We start from the raw sequence: 8127 nt of genomic DNA, 5'->3' as shown, positions 1-8127 counted from the left end.
GCCTTATTTCCCTCAAGAGAAAGAACACTCACAGTATAAGGAGTTGGGGGAATCACTTTGTCTTTTCTTTGGTTTCCTAAGGAGTAAAGTAAAGGAGATCTACCTGTGACCTCTGAGGCTCTGTCAGCCCTGACAGTAGATGCCCCCAAGAATCGGGTCCTCAAAAGGTGACATGTGTACTCACCCCAAGCCTTTGCTGCTTCAGGACTGAGTTTCATTCCCACCCACCGGCCTTCATTTACTCTTGTCATTCCCCTCCCACACACTCCCAGAACTTCTGTCTTCTCCTCCCCTTTTGAGGCTCTACCCCTTTCACATGCTTCCATCTCCCAGGCAGTGCTGGCCAGGGTGTATGAGATGGGGTTTGAGTGATGGATGGCTTCTGAGAGCTCTGGGAAATGAGATTTCTAACTACCCTCCGCCCCAGCTCTCCCAGCATGGTGCTTGGCATGAAATAGACACTTGATAAGTATTTACTGAGTGAAAAATGTATAAATACATGAATGGATGAATTATATTTCTGTATCTTTCCCTTTTCTCCTCCGCATCCCCATTCATAACGCTCAAAGCAGCAAAAACAAAACAAAACAAAACACACCAAAACCATTGGACAGAGAAGGTCATTGTAGTTTGGGTTTCTCCAGAGGCAAACCATGAAACAAGGATCAGAGCGTGAGTTGTCTATTTAGGAGGTGACCCCAGGAAACACTGGCAGAGGAGTGGAGAAGTGAGGCGGAGAAGGAACAGATACCAATAAAAATTGTGATATTAAACAAGTCGTCACTATAGACAACCAGAGCTTAATTTGACTGGAGAACTCTGGGAATCAGTGTAGTTACCCTGGTAAGAGAGGAAGGAACTGGGGTACTTATCCACCAAGTTCCATTAGACCATGGTTGAGAGCTGTTCCCAGGGGGCATTAACCGCATGGTGGTCCCAGCACGCAGCAGCTGAGGGCATAGTGGTCATTGGCATCTAGAGAACGTTCTCTAGAAAAGAGATGCGGGCACCAGAGACTATGGCAGCGGTTAAGGCCAAAGGGTATGGGGGGGGGTACGTACAGTATTTGCTATAGGGATACAGTGAGGAGTGAGGGAGAAGGCCTGCTTGAAACCTTTTCTTTCTCCCCTACCCCAGGTCCTAAGCACAATCCATCCCAAACTGATAAAAGGACTATCTTACTTATATGAAACACCTTACATTTTTAAATTCTTCTTTCACCTCTCTAAGGCATCAGTCCTAAGAAGATACCCCTACAAAGTTGTGCAGTTCCAGAGGGGGCCCCAATATCCATCTCTGGCTGGGGTTCCTGGAATTAGGAGGTGTCCTGCATGAAAGGCAGGGAGGGCCCCAGTGCTGGTTATGGGTGTGTATTACTCTGTCTCCATTTGGCAGATGAGGAGACCTTAATCACCATTTAATTAGGGACAGAATGAACGAGGAGATAAGCACTTCCACAGAGGCCAGACTCTTCTCCAGGAGGCACTGTGTTTAGGATGTGGTGGTCTTGTTGCAAATGGGACTCTACTTGGCCAGGTCCTTCCTGTCCAGTAGGACCCACCAAACCTAAGCCACTCCTGTCCCCACACTGCTCTGTGTATAGCCCTGAGCAAGGTCAGAGGCAAGGAAACACAGCTCCTGACACTCCATCCCATGGAGAATTGGGAAGAAAAGGCCGTGAGCGTTAGACACTAACTTCCTGGAAGGCTGCAGCCAAACCATTTAGCCTCTCGACCCTCATTTGCCTCATGTATGAAATAGTTCAGCCCTCCTGTTGACACAGACAGATAAGGCATAAGGGAGTGTTTTGTCAGACTGTAAAGTACTATAAAAAATATTATCACTGTTGTCATTAATAACATCTCCTTCCTGTAGGTCCCGATGTGCTTGTGTCAGAATCATACAATAGCACTTCCACTTTCTCCATCACTGTGTTTCAGCTGACTCGCCTGTCCCTCAGGTGCCATATTCTTTCCTGTCCCCATGCCTCTGCATCCTCTGCAGGAGCAGAGGCTCCTGCTTCCTCCTACTTCCTCCCTCCTCCTCTCCCAGGACTCTGCTCCCTGGGGCACATCTTCCAGACATTCCTTCCTGACACCACCCTCTTCAGTCTGACTGGGATGTCCCCCACCTTTGCGTGCCCATGGTTCCCTGGCGTCCCCTTTGTTGTTTTTTGCCTTCTTTGTCTCCTCCACCAAAATGGACACTCCTGCAAAGCAACAGGACTCTATCAGTTTGCTAGGGCCGCCATAACAAAATACCACAGACTGGGCGGCTTAAACAACAGAAATGTATTTTCTCACAGCTCTGGTGGCTGGAAGCCCAAGATCAAAGTGTGAGCAGGATTAGTTTCTCCTGAGGCCTCTCTCCTTGGCTGATAGATAGCTGCCCTCTGGCTGGGTCCTCACAGGGTCCTGCCTTTGTGCATGCCCCTGCTGTCTCTTTGTGTCCAGATTTCCTCTTCTTGTGAGGACACAAGTCAGATTGGATTATGGCCCACTCTATTGGCCTATTTTAACTTAATCACCCCTTTCAAGGCCCTGTTTCCAATTATAGTCTCATTCTGAGATACTGGGGGCTAGGGTTTCAATGAACTTGGGAGGATATAATACAACCCATAACAATATGTGTGCACTGGATATGTTTTCTCTTTCTTTCTTTCTTTCTTTCTCTTTTCTTTTCTTTTTTAAGGTTTACTTATTTATTTTGAAAGAGAGAGAGGGAGAGCCAGAATCCCAGCACAGAGCCTGACACAGGGCTCAAACTCACGAACCATGAGTTGATCTAAACCAAGATGAAGAATCGGATGCTTAACCGACTAAGCCACCCAGGCACGCCATGCATTGCATATGTTTTAAAACTACATGTTCTACAGTTTGTTAAAGAGATATTATAGGGGCGCCTGGGTGGCGCAGTCGGTTAAGCGTCCGACTTCAACCAGGTCACGATCTCGCGGTCTGTGAGTTCGAGCCCCGCGTCAGGCTCTGGGCTGATGGCTCGGAGCCTGGAGCCTGTTTCCGATTCTGTGTCTCCCTCTCTCTCTGCCCCTCCCCTGTTCATGCTCTGTCTCTCTCTGTCCCAAAAATAAATAAACGTTGAAAAAAAAAATTAAAAAAAAAAAAAAAGAGATATTATAAATTAAATTATTTGGCTAATTTTTATTTCAGATTTAAATTCTCTTTGATGGGAAGACCAAGAATTTGGGATTACTAAATGTGTAACTGGCTTGAGAAAGACTTTGAGAGCTGCTTTAGTGGAACTCCCAGAATTATTGATGCTACTAGGTCTCAATCAACATTTCCAGGTTCATTCTCAACAAGACTGCTACCCAAAATTCTGTTATTTCACTTTGTATTCCCAGTCCAGCACCTAATTAGCATTCAATCATTGCTTTTTTTTTAATGCAATGAAATCAATCACCACAAAGCCCTGCCTCTCCCTTGCCCCTCCCCTCTCACTAAGCATCATCCTTTTCCCTACACTTATCTCACTCTTTTGTCTCTACACGTGGCATTGTCTCAGCCTTGATAGTCCCTTCTGGTGAAAGTCAACATAGTCATCAAGTCCAGACGTATATGATGCAGATAAACACTCCCTCCTTTATTCTTTTGTTGCACATGTACATCCTACTGCTTAGTAGATATCAGAACATATTTTAAAGGTCAGTTTTCCTGTGGTGGCTGGCTGGCTCAGTAAAGCATGCAACTCTTGATCTCGGAGGGTCACAAGTTCAAGCCTCGTGTTGGGCATAGACTCACTTAAAAAAAGTTAAGGGATGCCTGGGTGGCTCAGTGAGTTAAGTGTGCAAATTTGGCTCAGGTTATGATCTCGCAGTTCGTGCGTTGGAGCCCCGCGTCTGGCTCTGCACTGACAGCTCAGAGCCTGGAGCCTGCTTCAGATTCTGTCTCCCTCTCTCTCTGCCCCTCCCCCGCTTGTGTGTGTGTGTGTGTGTGTGTGTGTGTGCGCGCGCGCGCACGCTCTCTCTCTTTCAAAAATAAAAATAAAAACATTAAAAAAAATTAAAGTTCAGTTTTCCTGTTTCCCTCACTATGCTTTATACTCCTTGAGGGCAAGAAAAATGTTCTATCATACAGTAGGCACTTAGTAAATGTTAGCTAGGTAAAGTGGTCTGCAGTTGCCTGCAGTGGCTTGGGGGATGGTCATACACATAGATGAACCCAAGGAATAAGTTTGCCTTAGCCCTGTGTTTTTCCCAGACCCCAAAACACCCACAAGCCCAGCCTGACTCCAAGCCAAGGAGAAGAAAATGATCCTTTCATCATGAGATTCCAAGACCCTTAGGTCTACTGGTCAAAGAGTGCCCAAAGCAAAAATGCAGCTTTGGAAGTTAACTCCTCCGCCTCCCCCAGCCCACTCTCCCTCCTACAAGCCGCTCTGCCCTCTGAGAAGCACAAGGAACTTCTCAGCCCAGGTCTCTAGATGCACTAAAGAATGAACAAGAATCATCTGTCTTTGAGACATGTACGTGACATTTGACAAATCGACGAAAAGGAGGGATATTTTGTTACGTACATGACTGGAAGAGAGAACACAGAATCGCTAATAATTGTCTCTAGAAGGTGATATTACGAATGGTTTTACTTTATTCTGTAGAATAAGTTGCATTGTTTACATTTTCTACAAAGAGCAAGCTAGAGTTGTATAATTAAGAATAAAGATACACATTATGATTAGAATAAAGCCCCATCATAGCATCCTTGGAGCTAAAATTCCATTGTGTTAAGTGTGGTGTGGTGCCTTGGTGCTGTGAGGTTACTGAAATGACCAGGGCAAACCAGAGGAGCCAGCCAGGGAGTATTCGGTTGATGCCATCCCAACCTGTCTCTGCCCTGGCTGTGTTTGGGACTTGCAACTGGTGGTAAATAACAGTAACAATTTGCAGACTCTCCAACTGGGTGACCCAATACTGGGGACATCAGGCTGCCTTTGTAAAACAGAACTCTCTGCCTTCCTATGCATACCTTCTTCTTTGTTTTCTATACATACCTTCTCAGAGGAGAGATGGGGTGATGATTTGGGACGTGGCAAGGTCAATTGCCTCATATCTGAACTTGTGTTATGAGGGACAGTTATTACTGTGGGAGTTGTGGCAACTACAAAGGCACTCAGATTTCCTTCAAGAAAGAAGTTGATGCTTGCCTACCAGGAGTACAGTTAGCTGACAGCTTCTGGTTGTGGGCCTCTTCAGGATCTGTCTCAGCTATTGAGCTGAGGCCATGCTTTTTTTTCAGCAGCCCCAGCCAACAACTAAATATGGTGGAGATACTAGGGCCTGGCTGTTTTTGCCCGAAATGGCACTCTTCTAATGGGCAATCTTTATTCCAGAGATTCCCTGTGCATTCTCCAAGACTTTCTCAGATCTACATCATGGTCTGAGGCTCTTCTAGCACAACGATGCTTTCCCCCCCTTGTATCTTCTACAGGCAATTATCCCCAACAAAACTCTTACACTAGTAACTCTGGTTGAGTGGACCCTCCTGACAAAGTTTCACACACACACACACACACACACACACAGGTAAAGAACTGAGGGGTATGACTAACAACAAAATCATCCATGCAGCATGGAAAGACGTACTCATTTAGCTAACATAGTTCTGTGCATAAACATTGTTCCTATCCCTCAACAAAGCCCTGTCTAACGAGGAAAACGGAGAGAAAAATAAACCGGCAAAATACAGTGTGGTATCTTTGTGTGTGTGTGCATGCTTCTAATTGTTTAAGTAAATGGAAACTTCTAATGAGTTCCCAATGTTCTCATCCTACTGTTTTCTTTAGTTGGGTGAACATCCTCCTGCAATCTTGTTCTTGCTTATTATTTTGCTTTGCAAAGTCTTTTGCTACTGACACAACAAAGTTAAACTCGAATGCACATCCAATTGGGGAATTCTAATAAATTCTAAGTTGGGGATTTGAATTAATGAGTTCCTGAATAACAGAGTTGATCATATTGTCTTTGGAATTTCAGTTGCTGGTGTTCTGTTGGTTTTGGCCCTGGAATGACTGATGATCAGCATATCTAACGATGACAGTAATGACTGAAGTCCAGAAATAAGACTTAAGCCATAGTCACATTAAAGCCAATAATAATAATAATAAGCATCTACCCATACATTAAAGCCTTCACTCACTAATTGTACCTGTAACCTAAGAAACCACAGCAAAAGATTGCTGAGAGAAGAACCAAGAAGAACACAAGAGAGAAGCCAATATTCTGTAGCATTGCAGTTGGATTTTCTCTGTTCTAAGAAACTCTAAAAGGATTTGTTGCCACATTTGGGGAGTTCACAGCAAGGTAGAAGTTGAGCCACATATTGTCTTCTGAATTGCTTATAAAAGCGCCCGAATTGTATCTTTGACACAGAAGCATGCCAGTCTTCTGGCATTTTATATATTTTTACACATTATATATTATAGTTTTATATTTTATATATTGTTTTTTTATATTATATATTACATATTGTGTATATACCTTCACATATTGTATGTGTGTATATATATAAAATAGAGATATCTCTATATATCTATATATCTCTATAATCTCTATAGGTAAATATAGATGTTTCCATATATATATATATATATATATATATATACAGAGAGAGAGAGAGAGAGAGTAAGTATATATAAATATCTCCATTTTTTAAAAAAATCTGGATCCTTGTTCTCAGGGCCGTGTGGAAGTTACAACACCTCTCCACCAAGATTTCTGTGGTCTTGCTCCTCCTAAGTGTGGCTGGAAGTCTCCTTCTATGGTTCACTTGGCCTCCCTGCCACCAGCTTGATTCCTCTTGTCCACTCTGCACACTATCAGACCTCTGAGGCTGCTCTCCTTTCTGACTCTTTGTACCTCTGCACGCCCATATTCTTTCTCCCCTTCATTCTTCATAGCGGTACCAACACCAGGCTGTGTAAATTACAAACTCTTCCTGACTGTATAAGAATAACAAAAGCAGGTACAGGGCAGCACAAACAGGAGTCAGCTAAAGAATTCCTCTAAATCAATAACAAAAGACAACCAGTTTTGTTTTGTTTTGTTTTGTTTTGTTAATAGAGAAAAGAACCAGCCTGGAGCTGAGAGTGAAGGCTTCATTACCAAATCTCTCCAGAAGAAAAGGAACAAGGCTCAAAGTGAAATGATAGAAAGGGTTGATGGCAGAGGAAGGAGAATTACTCAAGCTCCTACATGAGCCCTTTACCCCATCCCCCACCCCTACCATCAAATAAATACCTGCTCAAGTCGGGCTGCTTCAGGGCTACTGAGCCTTCCAGAATTTCCATACTCATTGGTCAACGGTGAAAATCTGAAGAGATGCCAAGTAAGAAAAAGAAACTAAACAGGCATGATGGGGGTCAAGTCTTCCTACTCGGTCTGCATATCCTGTGACAGACCAGGCCAGGCCTTTGGAACAAGGTCTTGACATCCAGGGGGACTCGGAGGCTGTGAGTGTGAGGCAGCTGGCAGAAGACATGGGCGAGTTGGCACTCAAGGGGGCAGATGGACAGGCAGAGGCAGACACCCCAGACAGAGAAGCTAGCAACCAGCCTGAGAGCAACAATGAGACCACCTTGTCTTAAGTCTGATATGCCCATGGAGGGTGGAAGAGACACCTGCTGTCCCTGCCTGGTCAGGGAGCCCTGACACTGGCCCGGCTGCCTCTTCTCTGTGCCCCTGTCTCAGGCAGGCCAGGCCAGGCCAGAGTGAAAAGGCACCCCCAGAGGCCACTGAGGCTCCTACCCCGGGAAGGCTCTCCACCGGCACCCTCAGGTTCCACTTGCCCACCACCTCTCATCTTGCACTGGTACACTTTCATGACCTTGTGGCTGCGGGATGAGATTTATTCAGTGGGCACCCGGGTAAACAACCCCCCCCCCCCACCACCACCAGGAATGTGCCCCCACAGGCGGCCTGGGCAGCAACCACATCCCAGCTCTGTCTCCGCTTCTCCATGTTCAACCTTCTGGGTCATTACCTTCGTACCCCTTTTTTAAAAAAACACTTTTAAACTTTTTAAAAACTTTAAACCTTTTTTTTAGCAGAGAGGGAGGGAGCTGACTTTTCTTTTTCTTTTTCTTTTTTTAGAAGGCGTTGTAAGCTAAACTGGC

The 8127-nt window shown here is 44.9% G+C and overlaps 1 pseudogene; it reads left to right on the top strand.

The window, feature by feature from the left end:
• Window positions 1–7364: 7364 nt before the first annotated feature.
• On the top strand, window positions 7365–7599 carry LOC115522379 (annotated as a pseudogene).
• The last annotated feature ends 528 nt before the right edge of the window (window positions 7600–8127 follow it).

The sequence above is a fragment of the Lynx canadensis genome, chromosome C1 (assembly GCF_007474595.2).
Source record: "Lynx canadensis isolate LIC74 chromosome C1, mLynCan4.pri.v2, whole genome shotgun sequence".
In the NCBI taxonomy this organism is placed as follows: Eukaryota; Metazoa; Chordata; class Mammalia; order Carnivora; family Felidae; genus Lynx; species Lynx canadensis.
Note: the sequence above shows the minus strand (reverse complement) of the source record. Positions and strands in the feature narration are given on the sequence as shown.